The 20493-nt window shown below is 40.9% G+C and overlaps 1 protein-coding gene and 1 pseudogene across 1 annotated transcript in view; both read left to right on the plus strand.

Moving 5' to 3' along the window:
* The window catches only part of Nfia (nuclear factor I A), a 561296-nt gene that overhangs the window by 22268 nt on the left and 518535 nt on the right, over positions 1–20493 (plus strand). The window lies entirely within an intron of this gene.
* LOC120890864 (large ribosomal subunit protein eL32 pseudogene) lies at positions 7217–15147 on the plus strand (annotated as a pseudogene).

The raw sequence follows: 20493 nt of genomic DNA on the forward strand, positions 1-20493 counted from the left end.
GCCATCAGCACCCTCACCCAACATGCTCCTGCTCCGAAGGTAGGCACTGGGAATCTGTTAAAGGATTGTGAGAGATTAGACCTGGCCCAAGCTTACTGTCATTTTCAAGCTGGATCCTGCTGCCCACTGCCTGTGAGAATAGGGTTTTTTGTTTTTTAATTGTGTAAAGACTAAATACAAAATTACCATTTTTACACAAAACACAAAATTACCATTTTTAACCTTTTATGAGGGCACAATTCAATGTTGCTAAGTACACTCACATTGCTTTCCGACCATTACCACCATTCATTTCTAAAACTTTTTCATGTGAATCTCGGTACCCATTAAATAGTAACTCCTCATTCTCCCACCCCCAGGGTCTAGGAATCTCCCTCCATTCTACTTTCCGCCACTATGCATTAGACTAGTCTAGCTGCCTTATGTAAGCAGAATCACAAGGTTCAACCACATTGCAGTGTATGTCAGAATTCCCATTCTCATTGAGAATAAGTAATATTCCATTCATGGATATGCCATGTTTTGTCAATCTGTCCACCATTGATGGATATTTAAGTTGTTTGCACCTTTTGGATATTTCAAAAAATGTTGCTAAAAACATAAATGTTAAATATCTGTTCAATTCCCCATGGGGTCTATAACTGGAAGTAGAATTGCTGGATCACATGCTAATTCTGTATTTAGTCTTTTGACAAACCACCATCCTGCCTTTCCCGGAAGTTACACACCACTGAACATGCCCACCAGCAATGCATGAGAAGTCCAGTGTCTCCACATCCTGGCCAAAGCCTCTTATTTTTTTGTGTGTATGTGCATAGGCACACATATGAATAGCCATCCGTAGTGGGTGTGAAGTGGTATCTCATCATGGTTTGGATTTTCATTTCCCTAATGATTATTATTTTTTTAAGATAGACTTTATTCAAAGAGAGAGAAAGAGAGAGGATTTTTCAATATTTATTTTTTAGTTCTCAGCAGACACAACATCTTTATTTTATTTTTATGTGGTGCTGAGGATCGAACCCAGCACCCTGTGCATGCCAGGCAAGCACGCTACCATTTGAGCCACGTCCCCAGCGCGCCTAATGATTATTGATTGATCATCATTTCATATGCTTATAGAGGATAGGCTTTGAACCAGGACTTTGCCTCTTCTCTAAACTTCCCCTCACTTGTGGCTACCTCTTCTAAATGGGCACACTTCTCTCTTGAATTCCTCCTCTAACTGCTATAACAGCATACTTTTCCAAGTGTCACCTATCAGAGGCCTCACTGTCCTGGGATCAAATCATGGTTTTTTTTCCAGTCTGTTTCTCAGTGAGTTTGCAGGCTGTGAGCACACACAGTCTAGAAGGAAGGGGAAGTTGGCTTTGCCTGGGGCAGCCAACCACAGTTCTAAAAATTGTCACCAAAAAAATCCAATGACGGGTCAGTGTGTTTTCAGAGAACCAAGAGTTATGTCATTTATCCATTCATTAAGAGAACTTCTGAGTGTGTGCTTGTGAGGAGCACTGGTCTAGCTGCCTGAAGAGGAAGGCAAAGGCAATATCATCTCTTGGCTTTTGGAGGGCTTGGTCAATGGGGGTCAGATGAGCTCAGTCCAGAAGACCAAAGACCTGACTTTATATGTATGTAGCTCATTATTTGTTACCTCATTCTATTCTTATTATAATTAGGCCATAGTGATCCACATAAATAGTAATGTCCTAGGGCAATATAAATAGTGACTAAGAGTATGAGCTCTAAAGATGAAAAGCCCAAGATCCAAAAGCACTTCCTGTGTGACTAGACAAAGTTACTCAAACTCTTTTAGCCTCAGGTTTTGTCTTGTTTTTGTTTGGGGTGCAAGGGGCAGAGCACAGGGGCACTTAACCTCTGAGCCACATCCCCATCCCTTTTATTTTTTATTTTGAGACAGGGTCTCACTAAGTTGCTTAGGGTCTCGATAAGTTGCTGAGGCTGGGGGTTTTTTTTTTGGTTTGGTTTGTTTTTATTTTTTGTTGTTTTGTTTTTTTGTTTTTTACATTAATGGAAGAGAGCATTTATTTAATTACAGATACTTTCCTTTATTATTATTTTAGAAGAAATGCTATGCTATTACATAAACATTAAATATAATATCTTTATAATTTGCATGATGTGTGGTTGAACCTATACTCTAAAATAAACCAGAGCCATAATTACATGACTTTCATAGTTAATACCTAATATTTTCACCAAATACAACCATCTATTATTTTATCTGTAAATATGTTATCATATCAACACTTTTTAGTCTCTAATATATAGTGAATTCTTTTTTTGTTTATTCTGATCAGTTATACATGACAGTAGGAAGCTCTTCAATTCATTGTACACAAATGGAGCAGAATTTTTTGCTTCTCTGGTGGTACATGAAGTAGAGTCACACCATTTGTGCAACCACACGTGTACCTAGGGCAATGATGTCCCTCTCATTCCACCAACTTTCCTATCTCTTTGCCCTCTCCCCTTTGCTGCATTCAAAGTTCCTGAGGCTCATTTTGAACTTGCAATTCTCCTGCCTCAGTCTTCTTAAACACTGGGATTGCAAATATGTGCCACTGAGTCTGGCTTCCAATAATTGTTAAAGAGTGTGAACTTATAAAGTACTTAGCATAGTGCCTGGTACATAGTAAAGACTCAAATGTGTTAGCTATCATGACCATTACTATTAGATTAATATATTGTTTCTTCGTTTATTTAAAATTTTTTCATTTTGGGGTTTTGGTTTGGTTTCTGATCAGGAAAGGAGAAAAGGCTCATGTTGGATTGTTTGTTTTTTTCCCCATGAGGTCCCGCTAAAATTAAAATGTCAAGGACTCCCACACCTCCCCTGGAGAGCATTTGTAACCACTATATTGGGCATCACCTGAATATGAGAATAATATGTCCCATAGTCAAAATTCTTTAAAAAAGAATTTTAGCAAAATTATTGCTTCTCCATTACACATGAACTGAAGAGCGATGTGGCTTTCATAATTTTTAAAAACTTTTTCCCTCCAAGAATTTAATTTATCAAATTGAGAAAGAGTGTCACTAAAGACTACTTCTTACAAATAGTTTTGAGTGACTATAGTCAAAATCCAACTTGAGAGAACATGGAATTCTCAGAAGTCAGTAAAAAAGAAAAGGCTCAAGCCAGAAGGAGCTCTCAGACTTTGGAGGTCTGTTTTCCTTGGAGAACCTGTATGTCTAGGAGACATCAGGTTCCTCAGCACTTGTGCTTGGGTACAAACTTAGCATCTGAGATCTCAACTGAAATTGGTCCTGGGCAGCACAGCAGTGAAACATACCTCTCCATGGAGACAGGTGAGGACTTGCCAACCACCACCAAGGAGTCTGGATCATAGAGGATGAGATTTTGTTTTCAATTCTAAGCTGTCCACACTTTACTTTTGGTTTTAAAAGCATGCATTTCAGGAACTCAGTTCCCCCAGATGGTGACTTTTTTTTTTTCCTGGTGTTCCAAGCTCTATCCAAAAGACATACATAAAGAAGAAAGTTTGCTCCTAGAGTCTGCAATTATATTTGGCAGTTCTGGGGCAGATGAAGTTAAATAGAAAGGAAGAAAACCTTTTCACAGTGTTATCTTTGAGTAAGGCCACCTTGAAGTACTCCATTTCATTTGCGTTGTCAGTGAGATTCCAAAGAGAGACAACATTCTCCTGCCTCCCAAATGAAGAGTGGCAGTACCTTGAGTTCAATCAACTAGAAGTCAGGAACACCAAGTGTCTCCACCTGTGAAACCGTCACATCCATCCTCACCACCTGCTCCCAGGGCTGGCACTCCTTCCTGAGAAGAGCTTGGGATCCAGGAGCAAAAGGTGTGATGCTCAGGATTAGGTTCCTACCACAGGGTAACATATGGAGAGGGAAGGAAAGTGTATAGATACGTATGTTTCTGTTTAAAAACTCTGTGTGCAGGGCTGACTTTTATCTTATTTTGCCTTTAAGCTAAACTGCATGGGTCACATTTAGAGCATATGTTGTTATCACTCGCCTTTTTTAGCTTAAGAAAATTGAGTGAATAACGGGTATTGTTTTCCTGTTGGCCGGGCTCAGGATGGTTGTGTGCATTTAGAAATCCCTTACTCAACACACAAAGTAGTACATTCTCTCATGATTATGTGGAAGGTGAGAGTCTTTAGTATGCGACTTCCCATTCTCTCATCCACGGATATTAGGGATCCAGCTTGGGGTATTTTGAAATTGGCAGAGTATTACTTTACAAGTGAAAAATTCATTTCACTCTCCTTGATAAAAAAGAACAGACAATGCAAACATCGCCCTCTTGGATAGCCATATGCCTCTCACTAACAGCCCCTTAATTGGTCTACTGTGCTTTTCACTTCTTGCTTCTTCCCTATAATGAGCTTTCGCATTCGTGGTTATAACGTTGTAGACTCTGGCCAAGGACACCAGCCTGTAAGAGTGCTAGGGAAGAATCTGCACTTCTGCAGAAGGTTCCTTTCTTAATTTGATTTTAATTAGAAACCAGGTGGTGCCCACCAAAAGGTTGGTGGTGTTCCTTGGGTGTAAGATGTGAAATGGGTTTAAGTAACACTGTATTAGTCATGAGGCAGAAATGGAGTAATGTTGACATGACTTGAAAGTAGCATTGTTGAGTAAATGAATATGTGAGAAGCACTTGCTAAACTAAATGAGTTTTGCAGTTGTATGCACATTTGTGTAATCCTGTTTATTGATGCCTGAAACAATTTGCAAAATAGAAACAAATCCACGAAGAAGAAATATGTTTGGAATTATTTGTTTATATGACAATTTAAAAAAAAACACACAGGAATCCAACTGCCACATTTCATGCACTAAATATACCATATGTGGAAGCTTCCCCTCAGAAAATTCGACAGCAACCTTTACTGTCTGAGGCAGAACAATACAGAACAACCCTATGGCTTTAACTTGCTTATACCCCTGCTTTAACATGAGAGTTGGTTTTGTAAATTTTTTTAGTCTAGCAGAATATCAAGATACCTATATTATTGTTGTCTTTTAGGTTTATAAGCTGATAAAAAGATACCTAACTTCTCTTAATGCAATATGAGTAAAATTAATGACTCTAATAGAAAAATACATATTTGCATATTTCCTAAAAATAAGTTCATGGATTTTTAAGGAAAAAATTTTGAGATACACACACACACACACACACACACACACACACACAAAAAAAATACAAGCTATTATTTACATACACACATACACACATACACTGGCCAAGTACAATTCTTAAGCACTTTATAAATATCAATCCATTTAGCTCTCATTACAATTCCTCAATAACTACAATTATTCCCAGTTGATAGATGAGGAGAGGGAGGCACAGAGAAATAAGTTCAGTAATTTGTTTAGTCACACAGCTGGTAGGTAAGGGAGCCCGGGTTCAAAGTCAGGCAGTCTAGCCCAACATTCATGCTTTAACCACATTTGCCTCTCCACAGAGCTGAGACTCCACACAGAAGGATGTTTTTCTTCTTATGCACTCTCATGTTCCTGCTTTAATTTGTCATCTAGACAGCAGCATTTTATTTTTGGAGCTCAGATGCTAGCCACGGTCTGCCTCTGCTCCTACTGGCTGTCCCTGAACCCCTGGGATGCTCCTTCTCATACCCATGTCTCTGGGCCTCTGCTTCTGGGGAGCAACACTTGTTGCTGTCTGACTCAGTTAGGAAGGACAAGGAGCCTTAGCACTGCCAGCTGCAGTTCCAGACTGGATCACTTCTCCAGATTTGAGGTTAATCAACTGCAAATTCCATTAGCTTCATACAGAGTGAAAATAAAGAACAGACGGCTTCGTGTGGGAGTCTGAAGTCAGGTGCAGCTCCTCCAAGCTGGTGGGCAGGTACCTGTTTTTCTTTCCCCTGCCTCCAAGGAACAGGGCCTTTGATAGGGAAGTAGATCAAAGAAGAATTATTCCAGAAAGGCCTCTGCTGCTGGAAAAGCTCTTAGAGTACACCCCCACCTACACCATAGACTCTTTTTTTTTTTTCCTGGAAGATGTAGAATTGGAAACCCCTGTTCCTTATGTTTTGGCCACTGTGAGAGTGTTTCCTAGGTGCACTGTGGTATGCAGCTGTGTTTGTGTAAAGTGTTAACAACTAGTTTCTCTGCCCACTGGATGACGGTGAAGACTGGGGTTCAAAAAGGCTGCTCTGGCTTTCAGGTGGTCCTTACTTGAGCCTGTGGGCTTCTTTTCATAGGTCCTGGTGTAGAATGGCTTTAAAATACGAAATAAAAGCCACTTTCCAAAGATCGCTGATGTTTTTCAAAGAAGAACAAAAGTGAACTTGCTAAGACATATTCAAATACAAGCTGTTAGTTTCTCATTAATCTAAGTTGCCCAAACAAAAGCTCTGCTGGTAGAAAGAAAGACGTATTATATAGCAGTGTCGAGGATGCTAGCAATTTTCTTAAAAATGCACAGTTCCATTGGTCTCCTTATGGGAAGCTTCCCCCTGATCAGGTGAGAGTTCAATTTCCGTTTGACTTTTTAAATGCCATATGGTCATTATCTAAACCCTTTTCACTTTCCTTGAATCCCTGCCCCATACCACTGGCTGGGTTACTGTTTTGCTTTTCTTATTTCCCCTTGTTTAATTGCTTATCTCTTCTTACCCCCAGATTAAGAAAAATATTGTCACTGTTAAAAATGGAAGGAAAAATGCAATAACTCCATTGGTGGGAACTTATAAGCTAACCAACCCCAATCACAAACAGTCCCTTTCTAATCATAGTTTGTGGTGGAATGAAAGATGCAATTGTCTGGAAGGGATGAATATGGGATCCATGCTGGCTCAGGGGTCAGAGGTCATTGCATGCAAAGGTCCCTTTCTCTCTGGCACGGCTCCCTTTGTATAGCATAGTTTGGCAGCTATCTCCTTGCATTTCGGCTACCTGCCAGTGCAGCTGGTACTGTGTCTGGTGCAGACAACAAAGCGTCACTCAGCAACCAGCAGCTCTGCATGGGGCCGCTTTTCTCAGATGACAAAGAAAGATGGGCTATACATTCTACCATCGCTGCCCATTAAAAGGACTCTTAAATTGCATTGCTACAAGTTATTGTTAATTATGTAGTAGTCACTGGAGCTGTAGGAGCTTTCCGGGGAGGACAGTGCTGCTATATGCTGGGAGAGGCAAGTGGGGGAGGGTGAGATGTTGAGAGAAGGGGTCCGGTATGAAGCAGGGACTGGTGGTGGAGGGGAAGCTCATCTGCAACGTAAATCCCAAGTGGCATGAATAGGGTGAGCCCTTGCTTCTGAGGATGGGCTCTGAAGGTTGGTAATGTGACTGAGGAAGAAGGAATCAGTCGGCTGAAAGAATCTGATATATGCAGTTTGGAAATTGTCCTGCCCACCCTCCATTCAAAAAGCAGCGCCAGAGGTTTCCAGCATTTTCATTTTTTTAAGAATAATTTTAAGCAATTTATCACTTGGCTGTAATGCATTCGCTCTGGGCTGAAATCAATAAGTCCTGCAATGTGGAGATAAGGCCTGTTTGAAGGTTGAGGAAAGAGGACCAGAGGTTGCCTATTGTCAAATAGCCAGAAAATTAAAATTAAGGAGATGTGTTTACCCCATGTGGCCAGCTGGGGTAGGAATACCGCTCAATGGGTGTTACGTGTTTCAAGGGAGCACTCTTTGAGATGTTTTTACTGCGAGGGTCCAGGTCCATCTACTGACATTAAGGAAAAAAAAATAGTATATCCACGTGCCCCCAAACAGGGGAAGCCTCTGCACTACTTCTGTCCAATTCCTTTGTACTGTTTTGAGTCGCTATTTGTTTTCTCATTCACTGTCCCTCTAATGACTCCTAAGGCAGTGACTCAGGTTTTCAGGTCTGGTAATTCATTTGTATGTCCCTCAACAAAGAATAAAAACACACACGGTTTCCAAAAAGGGGTTTGGTTGTGGGGCTTTATCAAGCTTCTTTGGCTGATTTTGAGGTTTTTGGCCATTGAAAGGAGATGACGCTGCTCGCGAAATGTCTGGCAAGTTTTTCGTGATATGTACCAAACTCCAGCAGGGAGAGGATCCCAATTCGGTGTTATTTCATCGCAACGATACAGCAGCGCTACGTTTTGCTCCTCCCCATCCCCCATGCTCCCCCCCCATGCTGCACCCCCTCCGTCCCACACCCCAACCCCTCCTGCCAATCCTCTCCAGATTAAAAGAAAATCCAAGGGGACTGGGTACAAGGGGTGGGGGGGCGCAGATGAAAGTCCACAGTCTTTAGTTTCTATCTTTCCTTCTCGTGTCTAATTTTTCGCTTCTTGGTTGCTCTGATCTCAACTATTTGCAATAGTTATATATAATTTAACATTATACAAAAGTATTGTCATATCAAACATAGTGAAATGGATTCCAAAAACACCATCTGGTATTTGGGGATGCACTGTGAGTTGGGAACGTGAGAAGAGATATTCTTTGCCACTTTGCTTGGGACCCAGCCATTAGCAGTGTAATTGCCAAGAAAAGGTGACAGGCTCCAGGCTTAAAACAAGTGGGTTCCTCCCCCTGTGCCTATTAACTCTTGTGAGTCCTAAACCACATTTAAAAAGACTCTGAGGACAGAGCAATTTAGAACAAAAAGGTGGGGGGGGGGAGAGAAGGAAACGAAAGAAAAAGGGCTGCGGAATGTAATGAAAAATAGCAAAAAAAAAAAAAAATCCACCATGCCGCTGTTGTGGTTTGATTAAGAAAAACAGAATAAGAGGAAATAAAGTGAGTCAGAGACAGGAGGGGGAGGACAGGGGATCAGGTTAATTGTGCTTTAAAGTTATGGGGGTTTTCAGTGGATTTGCATGATGAGAGTTTTAGTCCAAAGCCTGTTTCAAAATCCTCATTAGTTTCCTCTAATCCACCTAAAATTATGAAGGCCTAGATCGTGAAGGTCAACTGGGACGCTGGAACCTACTTAATTTCACAGAGGTTGTAACCACTTCTCTATACGAAAAGAGAGTTAATAACTTCGAATTGTCTTCTGAATCTCCAGGTTAGGGGACCGCAGTATGGGAGAAACAAAGAGATGCGGACTACATTCTTTTATAGAACTGTTCCTTGTATAACAACCATTTTGAGATGAGAACAGTTGGGGTGTGTTTTTGTTGTTGTTTTTTTGGGTTTGGATTTTCTTTTTTTTTTTTTAATGTAAAAGTAAAATAAATAAATAAATGAGAACCCCCTCCTCTGTATCAAGGAAAGGGAGTCATCCTACTGGCCAAAATCTGAGAGAGGACTTCTTAGCAGGAGATAAAAATAAGGAAACAGCCGGAGGAGGAAAAAAAAAAAAAAAAATAAGAGCAAAGCCGTCACAGCTCTGCTCGATCTGGCATTCACAACCAGGGTCCGTGTCTGTTTCAAACTACAAAAATAGTTTACGAGGGTCACAGTCATTTTTTTTTTTTTCCTTCCACTCAGCGTGTCAGAAGTTGGGATGTGCGACCCAGAACTGCCATTCCATTACACGGAATAAAATGATATCTGGTGGGAGGATCGCGCCTGCCAAAGAAGACACCGTGAAAGCGAACCCTCTCAGTCTAGCTCCTGTTTTTAAATATTTATATCTCTGGCAGACTTTTTTGGGGTAGAGGAAACTGAAAGCTCTTTTGCTATCTGTCATTTCACCCAGGCAGGGGAGAATCACGACTTGATTTTCCTCAAGTTTGGCACTGGGAGCAGGCAATGGTGTTTCTTTGGGGGGCGGTGAATTTCTCTTTGTGGAAAAATGGCCTGGACCAAGGATTTTTTTTTTTTTTTTTTTTTTTTTTTACAAGAGCCAACAGCCTCTTTCCATACCGGCTTGGGGCAGGGCCAAGTTCCCATTAGCACTGCTGTTACACCTCGGGTCTGCCTTGCAGCCTGCCCAGGCCGACTGTGGTTGGCCTGTTAGGAAACCTGCCTGGGGAAACCGCCACCAACCTGAGGTGCTGGGAAGTGGATAGGGCTAGAAGCTGGGCCATCAGGCTTGCCAGCCCGCCTCCAGCACGAATTCTTTTGGTGATCCTTGGTTTTCTTCTTCCCACCCCAACCCGGATATCCTTACCAAAGTCAACTGACAGCTGCTGCCTCTTCAGCCTCACCTCTTCAGCCTCACCTCTACCCGCTTCTTAGTTCAGGGCCTAGAACCCTGCATGAACCTTCTAACACTGTGGGGACATACCACAGTACCTAGCAGTGGTTGAGAACTTGGGTTTTAGAATCAGATAATCCTGCATTCTTCAGTCTTGGACTCCTAGTTGGGTGACCCAGGGTGAGTTATGCAGCCTCGGCAAAAAAATAACAAAATAGAACAACCGTTCATTTTTTTTTTCTTTTATTTATTTGGTACTAGAGATGGAGTCCAGGGGCCCTTTACCACTGAGCTACATCTTCAGCCCTTTTTATTTATTTGTTTGTTTATTTTTGAGACAAGGTCTCGCTACGTTGCTGAGGCTGGCCTTAAACTTGCGTCTTCCTGCCTCAGCCTCTTGAGTCCTTGGGATTACAGGCATGGAAACCCAGAGGAGAGTAGCTCATTTCTAACAAAAATGTGGTGTAGTCTAAGTGAGATGTTTTGTAAAGAGTCTAAGGCTACTCATCTGGTGATCACTCAGTATACTAGGGTTATTGTTATCACAATCAACAAATGCATATGGTTGCATCCAAAAGGCTTTTAAAGCATCCTTTTCTGTTCCAAGTACTGAACTAAGAGCTAAGGATGCAGAGATCTGACACAGAACTGGCCCTCAGGGAGTTCTCCATTGGCAGATACTGATTCAACAACCACAAAATAGCTGCAACGTTCTTCCTCCGCTCACATGCCTTTTAATTTCCAATTTTTATAAGATTTTCTACAGCATCATTTGGCAATCATAGTAACAACAACAATTGTAAAGTAATGACAGTTTATTCAACCTTTCCATGAGCTAGGCCCTGTAATAATGCCTTCACAACTATTATCTCATTTTATTCTTCAAGTATGCTTTTAAGCATGATTACAAAACTAATCTGGAAAGGCTGTTGGAGACGCTAAGTAGCCTGCACAGGAATACGCAGCTAGGAGTATGTCCGAATCAATGAAAGACAGGAATCCCTTCCTTTTGTTCTCTCGATCCAAGATTCTAGGATTTTACTCCAATTCTGACAGCGACTAAAAGTCACTATAAGCTATTTCAGAAGAGACAGAATGAGCTATAACATCACAAAAATTAGTCTTTCACCTAATTTTTTTTTCAAAACTGACTATGTGATTTGGATGCTCTGATAGATATAAAATTCAACACAAATTCTTCCTTCAATGAGAAAATCTACAAGAATAAAGAAAGCCTGTTTATAAGTAGCCACAGGTGGGGGGGTGGGTAACATAGCATATTAGGGAATATCAGGAGAAGGTATTTCTGACCTCCATTCACCCCCACCCCCGCCCCACTAGAACAGTGCCAGAAGAGACCATCAGGAAGGGCTTGAAGTACAGATGATAATGAGTGTGCAGAAATGATGAGGTGGAGAGAAACATATGAGCAGAGGCTTACAGGTAGGAGTGGGTCAGGTGTGTGCTGATCAGAGTTCAAAGTTCTTGCAACAGACCCAAAGAAAGCTAATGAGCACACAAACTTGGAAATCGGAAGGACTGAAAGAAGATGGATGTTAGAGGCAGTGGTACCTTGCCAAATTTTATGCACAAATTTGTTGCTTAATAAATATTCCTTGATGAGGACAACATATGCTGTTACTTAATAAATATTACTGATGAGGAAGGCATGTGCTGAGCTGATGAAAAAAAAATTACCCAATGCTCAGTCTTTTTATGGGCTCCCAAGGAATCCAACACTTATTAAGCAAATACCCTGCACCTCTGCACTAGACTCCGCACTGAAAATACAAAAATGAGCAAGACATAGTCTGTTCTGTCAATCTAAAAAACAAGCAATTAGAGATTCTCCAAAGAATAACGATATTTATTTTGGATCAGCAGAGCATTACAGCGGGAATACACACATCAGAGTAAACTATGGGTATATTCAAAGAGGTTGGGGCCAGGGGAAGTTTTTAAAGGCCAAAATGAGGAGGATTACATCAGCTATTTTGAAACAATAATCCTCAGCCACAATGATTAATTACAATAGTGGCGTCAATCGAGGCTGAACAGACAGTTGCTGGGCAGATGTCCTTGTAGAAGTACTTTTTATATAAGGTTGCGGTGGCCTCTCTGCAAGCTTGTGGTTTGGCAGTCTTTTGTGATAGTTACTATCAGGCAATCATGTGTGAGAACCTTTCCTTCATAACCTCCTGGCTTAATTTACTTTTTGTGTGTGTGAGGGTTGACATAAGCGACTCCATTTTGATTCTGTCTACTTTCACATTTCTTTCACAGTTCCTTTGAGAAGTTCACAATCCAGGGGCAGAGGCAATCATGTGAAGCAATAATTGTAAAATAGAGTAGCAGGACAGTTCAAAATTATGATTCAAAGGGCCCGTGAGCCTACGCAGTGAAGTTCATAACACTGAGAGAAAACAGCACAGAAAGCTCCAGGTTAGAGTTGAGGACTGAAATTCATACTCCTCCCTTACGTCAAAGCACTTCGTGAATCTACAAAGCTCTGTGAAAATGTTACTTACTTGTCACTTCCCTGTTATTTTTCACAGCCACAACTTTAAGGCTGTCAGCCCAAGGGGAAACAAGGGCTTTATTTTTTAGAGTGGGATGAACATTTTAAATAGGATCTGATCCGCTTGTTTTCAGATATTGTGGAATAATATGTGTGCTCCTAATTTATTGATAATTTTTTAAAGAAAATTTTTTTATATTTATTTAGTTGTAGATAAACACACAGTATCTTTATTTATTTTTATGTGGTGCTGAGGATTGAACCCAGGGCCTCACATATGCAAGGCAAGCACTTTACCACTGAGCTTTTTTGTTTTAGAATTTTAAATTGATAATGTTTACTTTTTCAAGTTCAACCATAAAGAGAAATTAGTTCATTCTGATTAACTCCAACACTGGGTGTTGGAATTATGGATAATATTCGCCAACAGATCAGCCTCAGTATTGTCTTTATTTCAGCACTTTGTTTTGAATGCCCTGTCTCATGCAAATTGATTGCACTGATAAGTAGTGAAAGTGGTAACATCTGTAGGCTTTTTGTTTGTTTGTTTTTTGTTAACAGCTTGACTTATAATCTCAAGATACTCTTCATTTATTGGGGCCAGAAGCTCAGAGGCAGGGGAGTGAGACATTTCCATTTCAAAGTTGAACCTGTAATGATACTTATGATGGCTCTATTTCTTGTTATATATTACACTCGGACATTAGGAGCCCCAAACTTGCACTAATTTGTCTATAGGAACAATTTGTGGGGATCAGACTTCATGAGTTGCAGGAAAATGAATTTGATTATTAAAGTGTCACAGAAGAACTGGTCAAGCAACCTATGGGCTATTTGCCTGATGTTTACTGGGGTATCTGTAACTCACTCATAAAATTTTAGGTTAAATGTTGGAATTCTAGAATGACCACACTGCAGGACTACAATCTTCCTAATCAATGACATATTGCAGGAACTTAGAAGATATATGTAGACATATTGTTATTTTTTTAACATCAAAGGGATTTTATGGGGCATAGGATTGTTGACCCTTTCTTCTTTTCTCTATTAAAAATATGATGAAAATTATTTTTAATTAAATATATTGACAGAGATTGTTGAAGTTATTTTCTGAGCTCCTACAAAATTTATTAGCTTAACAGTTTGAACAATTAATTATGTTGATGGTCTCTAATATAAACATTATATATATGTATACTGTACATATACATGTATATATGTATATATGTTATGTATACACATATATCTACATACACATAAACTTAAGAATATTCTATAAGGGAAATGTGAAAATCAGACATAAGGAACCCAAAACTTACGCTAACATTAAAATATGGATTTTTATTTCAATTTAAAAAACAGATAAAATATGTTATAAAGTGAAATTCATATCTACATCTTCTACAACAACAACAAAAAAAACCCAAAAGCACTGATCTATTCCTAGACTTTTGAAATTGATCATGTTTAAGCTTCTTTTAAGTGGTCCACAAACACTTTTTATTAATGAAATATTTCTTTAAATATGTGTTAAATATTGGTTTTCCCATTTGCTATCATGATCCACATTTTATCTTACTCCTAAATGGTTTCTAAAACTAAAAAAAAAAAGTGAATTGACTTAAAGTAAAATATTGAGTAACACAGGTGAATATTGAAAAAGAACTATGGGGATAATAGATGCAAGACAGAAGTTCAGCAAACTTGTTTAACACATTGCGCTTGTCAATCCCAGCGAGAAACTGGATAGCCCAAAAGTATTATTTGATGGTGAGTGAAGGCTTGCCTGCATAGACCCTCATTCCCAGGCCAGGGATGCTCTTTTCTCATGCTGCAAAGGCAAGACAACCCTGTCTGATCCAAGCTCTAATGGCCTTGTCACCTACCACCTGTGGCAAGCCAAAAGAGACTGAGTCTTTATTGACAGTTGGAGATAAGTCAGGGCCAAATATCTGTAAGTACAATTTTTTAGGACTTTCTGGAGCATCTCTGGATGCTTTTAATGGCTAAGTATGGAAAACATGATATAGAGGCTTAACATGTACTATAAAAGCCTACTTCAGCTCTCCCTACAAAGAGGACAGCTGTCTCCTACTCGGTGTTAAGGCCACCCACAGACCTCTTGTGGTGAAGCCCAAGATTGTCAAAAAGAGTACCGAAAAGTTTGTCCAGCACCCATCAGTCTGATATGTCAAATCTCAGCATAACTAGCCGAAATTCAGAGCTATTGGCAATAGGGTGCAGACAGGATTCCAGGGCCAGATCTTGATGCCCAACATTGATTATGGGAGCAACAAGAAAAGGAAACATATGCTGCCCAGTGGCTTCCGGAAGTTTCTGGCCTACAACATCAAGGAGCTGGAACTCCTGTTGTTGTGTAACAAATCTTACTGTGCTCAGATTGCTTATGATCTTCCCTACAATAACTGCCAAGCCATCATTGAAAGAGCAGCTCAGCTGGCCAGTCAGTCACCAATCCCAATGTCAGGCTGCTCAGCAAAGAATCGTTTTCTTTGTAGAAGAAATTCTACAAATTCTCATTGTAGAAGGCTCATGTTCACATTTCATTAGTGTTTAAATAAAACCATAGAAACTGTCAAAAAAGCAGGGGAGGCCGTACTGACTTTTATTTAAAAATTCAACTATAACATTGTCATGGCTTGACCCAGCAACTCACCCAGTTCCTACATTCTGCCTTCCTTGGAATCTTAAAGCAAGAGTCTTCCTGCATTACTTCCCTATTCATCTCCAGCAAAAAAGTCTTAGCATTCCCAGCAGAAAATCTAAGAGTCATTCAGTTTGGGACCACAGGATGGAAGACACTTCTTGAAGTAACCAACTCATGTGTTCCATATGCGATCTGGAACCACTGAGGCTCCAAAAGGCAAGCAGAGGCTGTTGGGATCAGAGATCAGTGGGAATGAAGATTGATGTGAAGAGAGAGCAGTAATGCCACTGCAATGGAAAGTCTTTGGATTTCATTTGGAAAAGATTTTAAATGCTTTCAAAGATATGTCATGGTCTTTAGTGATATTTATGAAATAGTCATATGCTAGGTATAAAAATGGTATACCTCCAGCTACCTCAAGTATGCAGGGCCAGTGTCCACAAGGATATCTGCATTAATTTCCTGCCTTCCAGGCTGGACCTAGGCCTCACTGATTGATAGTTTCATAAAATGGGAAGCTTATACTACAAAGATAATCCAGTAGCTGGAAGCCAAAACAAGAAAGAAAGTAAACCCTAGTTTTGCTATTTGGAGTTGAGGTAGGAAGTACAGGGGAGTTAAATGGCTCTGAGAGGCAAATGGGCTGTTTTCTAAGGAAGTCCTGGCTCCCCTTCTAGTCCTGCCCCTCCCCCACCGGCCCCACCTTTTATAGGTCTCCCAAATAATTACACAGTATAACTCCTGGCCATCCCTAAAAAGAAGTCTGCCACCAGGACAAACTCTCCATTGTGCAAAGTTTTGACCTTGGAAGTGAGGATACATTTTCTTTTAATTTTTTTAGTTGTAGATGGAGACACAATACCTTTATTTTGTTTATTTTTTATATGGTGCTGAGGATCGAACCCAGTGCTTCACACATGCTAGGCAAGCGCTCTACCACTGAGCCACAACCCCAGCCCAAGGACACATTTTAATAGCAATCGGGAAGGGGTACAGTTCCCATGCAGGTGAATTTCATCCAGTCCTCGGTAGATAGGATTAGGGAAATCACTGCATCTTTTCCTGACAATGTAAATGTCAGAGGATGCTTCCTTCTTTTATAATCGGAAGATTAGGATATTTAACTAAAATGTATGAAACTGGAGGCCGTCACCCGTATTATTTTATCCACCCTCATATCAAACTCATAAGGTATGTATTTTACCCCATTCCACAGTTATATAAATAGAGGCTCAAAGAAATAGGAGCATCATGCCCAATCATGTGGACAACATGCTGTCTCATGACCCCCAACCTGTGCCTTTTTTCTCAGAGTTCAGTCTCTGTCAAATGAGGCCCCGGGTTCCAGAAATGACTCCCAGGTCCCTGCAGCCTCCCGGGCCTCAGCATGCTTCTATTGAGCCCTCCTCTTCCGTCTGTGAGGTCCAAATTCTGGGCAGATGTCTCTCACCATATGCTGGGGGTGATTTAACAAGGCCAAATGGGCAGCCCGTGGTTAGAGGCACTCTCTGTTACATCTACAGCACAGTTGCTGCCGCCTGCCCGGCCTGTCCCAGCGCTAGCCCGCTCCTTCTTGGAGACAGCAGCCTGCAATTGCAGATGCCAAGCAGCCGAAGATATTTTTAAAGCTACAGCATCTGGCTCCTTGGCAGCCTCCACCCGCTGGTGGGCCGGGTGTTTCAGAGTTGCCTCTGGGCACTTCACATGGTTTGGCATCTGATCCATTGTCTAGGCTGCCTTTTAGAGCTAAGCTGTTTTTGTTGGGGGTGGGGTAGGGGGGTGCTCCTTGAAACCCACTTTTGATTATGACCTGGGTCTCCCCTTTCGGTGACATCAATATGTCTCTGGATCTTTTGTGGCTTTTTTTTTTTTTTAAACTTCCCTTAAAAAAAAAAAAAAGAGTGTTGAAAGAATGAAAGAAAGAACATTTCCCCTCTGCCAGAGTGGGTTTGAATAGAAATTGCTCGGTAGCTGTGCAGCTGCCCAAATCTTGCCCACCCTGTCCACATTCTGACTAGCTCAGAATGCAGTTTTCTTGGCATCCAAACTTCCCTCCGGCTTCACTATTCCTCAAATGTCTCCCTGGGGAGGCGAGGGATTTCTTTTTTCTTCCCTTCTTTTATTTTTCTTTCTTTCCTTTTTTTTTTTTCTGTTTTCACAAAAGATTCTGAGCCTTCCTGTCTACATCCAAATAGCCATTTAAAAAAATTGAAGAAGAAAGAAAAAGACAATGACACTTAATTCCCCTTGGCAAACTGTATTAAGTTTTTTCTTTTTCTTAGAAAGGTGCAGTTTAGGGAACACCCGCTCCCCAGCCCGGAAACTCAGGCTTGGGGACTTGGCCCTGTTTCAGAACACCAGTTTGAAGATGACTTCCAGCTAGGATTTCAGGCCTGGTGACAAGAAAATTATCTTAGTTGGGGCAATAGGCTCCTGTGCTGCAAGGCTGGGTGAGATACCCATGCCTTGGCACAAACACAGGTTGGTCTTTTCTCTGGTCAACCTAGTCACTGGCTACCAGAGCATGCTAGAGGGCAGGAGTGATCCCCATACCTGCCCATCTGGCCAGAGGGTTGTATTTTTAAGTAGCAAGCATCATTGGACATGATTGTTTCCTTGTTTAGTTTAGTTATACTGATACAAAACCCAAAACATTATTACTGTTACCCCCCTGTTCAGAACAAGGATCTGGAGCAGATGTGGATAGCTGGAGACATTTACAGTCAATGGGGAGACACTGGGGTTCTCACCAGAGGAATAAGAAGGGAAATTGCTAACACTGAACACTTACTCTAGGCACCTCTAAGCACATCATGCATACTAGCCCAGCTAATTCTCCTTACAGCCCTACAAATGATATTGCTGATGAGGGCACCAAGAGGTGAAATAACTTACCTAAGGTCACCCAGCTAATATGTGATGGAACAAGAATGTAAACCCAAATGCTCTTGCCCCAGAACCTGCCCTCTTGACCAAAAAGTAAAGATTGATATAAGTGAAAGTTGACTAATTAAAAGCATTTTCACTTTGGTTGAGAAGGTCCCTCTTTCTTCTAACTTCAAACTGACTCATAGAAAGGAGCTTGATATATATATATTTGAGTAAAGACACCACCTAAGTACAGACGCTTCAGAATTTTGAGTGGCCGCAAAAAAAAAAAAAAAAAAATACTATTAAAGCAGAAGCTACTTACATGTCTGAATTCATTCAAAATAATTACTGAGCACCTTCTCCATGTCATTGTTTTGAGTGCTAAGGATAGAGCAATAATGAAGGGGATAGGGTGAGGCAGGTAAAGGAAAGCCCTCGGTTTTAGGGTGTCAGGTGAGTTGAGTCTGAAAAGATGGCATTTGGATAGGATGCTGAGGGAGGTAAGTGATGAGCCATGTGAGCATCTGGGGAGAGGTTAGGGAACAGGAAATGCAAAGGCCTGAGCTGAAGCACACCTGGGTACTTGAGGAATATCAGGGAAGCCTGAGATACTAAAACAATGAGCGGGGGAAGAGTTAGTAAGAGATGCAGTCAGCAGCGTGGCAAGGGAAGTGGGAGAGATTGTAACCATGATCTGTTCATATAAGTGTCGTTTAATGAGACATTCCCAGCACGCTCAGATAAAGGAACAAAATACAAATGATAGCATTCTCTAAGAGCCAAGGACCTTACAAGCCCAGAGGTCATGTCTTTGACCCCTACCTTGACTTGCTTGGCTCTCCAAGCTTCAGGATTTGCTTTTGCAAAATAATACTAGGACTACAGGACTTGAGCCTTGAGTGGAAAGATAAATGGGGCAACTCCACAGGAATAGCAAGGGCTATGCTCATAAGAAGGAAGCAGGAGGATCCTTTATCATTTAATAGCCAGAAGGATGGCTCCGTTGCCTGGTGTAGTACCCAGAATTTCACTGTCAAATGCCTAGCAGCCCCTCAGGTTCTGAAGATGCAAATGAAGATGACAAACTGTACCTATTTCAAAATGTCCTATATCAGAATATGCCTCATCCTCTGTCAACTCTGTCTCAGTTCTAAGGCCTCCTTTCCAGTTCCTTGGAAACTTGCACTGTTGGAAATGCCCAGTGAGGATTATTACACTTGGCTTTGCAGAGTGGTCAGAGCTACTGAGCCCAAAACTCTCACAGCCAATGTTTTTAGGAAGGGACCAAGGTTCTTCCTCTATGCTTTATGGTTATTGCGTCCAGCTAAGTGTGCAACAGTCCAACAAACCCAAGTTTCACTGGGTTTTGCTTTTATGCCAGGGTGATAAGTTTTGATCTATCACTCAGCAGTCATGTGATCTCTCTGGGTTTTATTATTCTGATCCATATGATAAGAATCCTAACCCTTGCCTGTGAGGATCTTATGATGTTAGACTTAAAGTCTATAAAGTCTCTAGAATTAAACAAAGAGGCTGAGAAGTCCCTGGGCCAGTAATGACTGTGTCCTCCTCTTCTATGAAACAAAGGTATTGGCTGGGTTGTTCATTCAGCAAATATCTTGTGAGTGTCTTCTCTGGGATATAGTTGCTGCACCGACACCACAAGCCTCAACATTTGTTTCCTTGTTGAAAAAAAAAAACATAAAGGATGGAAGTTTGGGGGACTTCAGGAGGCGACTAAGTGTGCCGGCTTGCCTCTCTCCAGCACTGGGACATAGGTGAATTCCAAAACCTCTTTGGGGCCAGGTTGGACCTGATTTTTTTCTTCCTAGCTTTATTTATTGCTTCATTGCTGTGATTCTAGCAAGTAATTCAAATTGGTCATAAAATAACTGCATCACTTTATAAACTGAAAGTCTATCCTATTTCATTGTGATGGCCACTGAATGATACACAAATACTCACTGTTCTATTAAACTCTCCCTTTAATGTCCAATAAGCCCCTCCCCTGAACTCTGCATGAGCTATGGAGCCCCAGAGCGCATCAAAGGAACACAAAGTATGCACACTATTAGTGTAACTTATCATTTATATAATATGTCAGGCATGCAGAGTGTTCTCTGATGATCTTTTTAATCACGGCCTGATCTTAAGCACAGATATTTTATTTATAACTTTATTGGTAGAATAAATTTGTGCTTTGGTATAGATTCATCACATCAGCTCTAACCAGTCATTCCAATGTCATTCCTGAGGGGGGTGGGGGGACATTTGTTTTTATTTACTTGTGTATTTGGTATCAAAAGCAACATTTTCCAAAATACAT

This window comes from Ictidomys tridecemlineatus, chromosome 11 (genome assembly GCF_052094955.1).
Source record: "Ictidomys tridecemlineatus isolate mIctTri1 chromosome 11, mIctTri1.hap1, whole genome shotgun sequence".
NCBI classification, from domain to species: Eukaryota; Metazoa; Chordata; class Mammalia; order Rodentia; family Sciuridae; genus Ictidomys; species Ictidomys tridecemlineatus.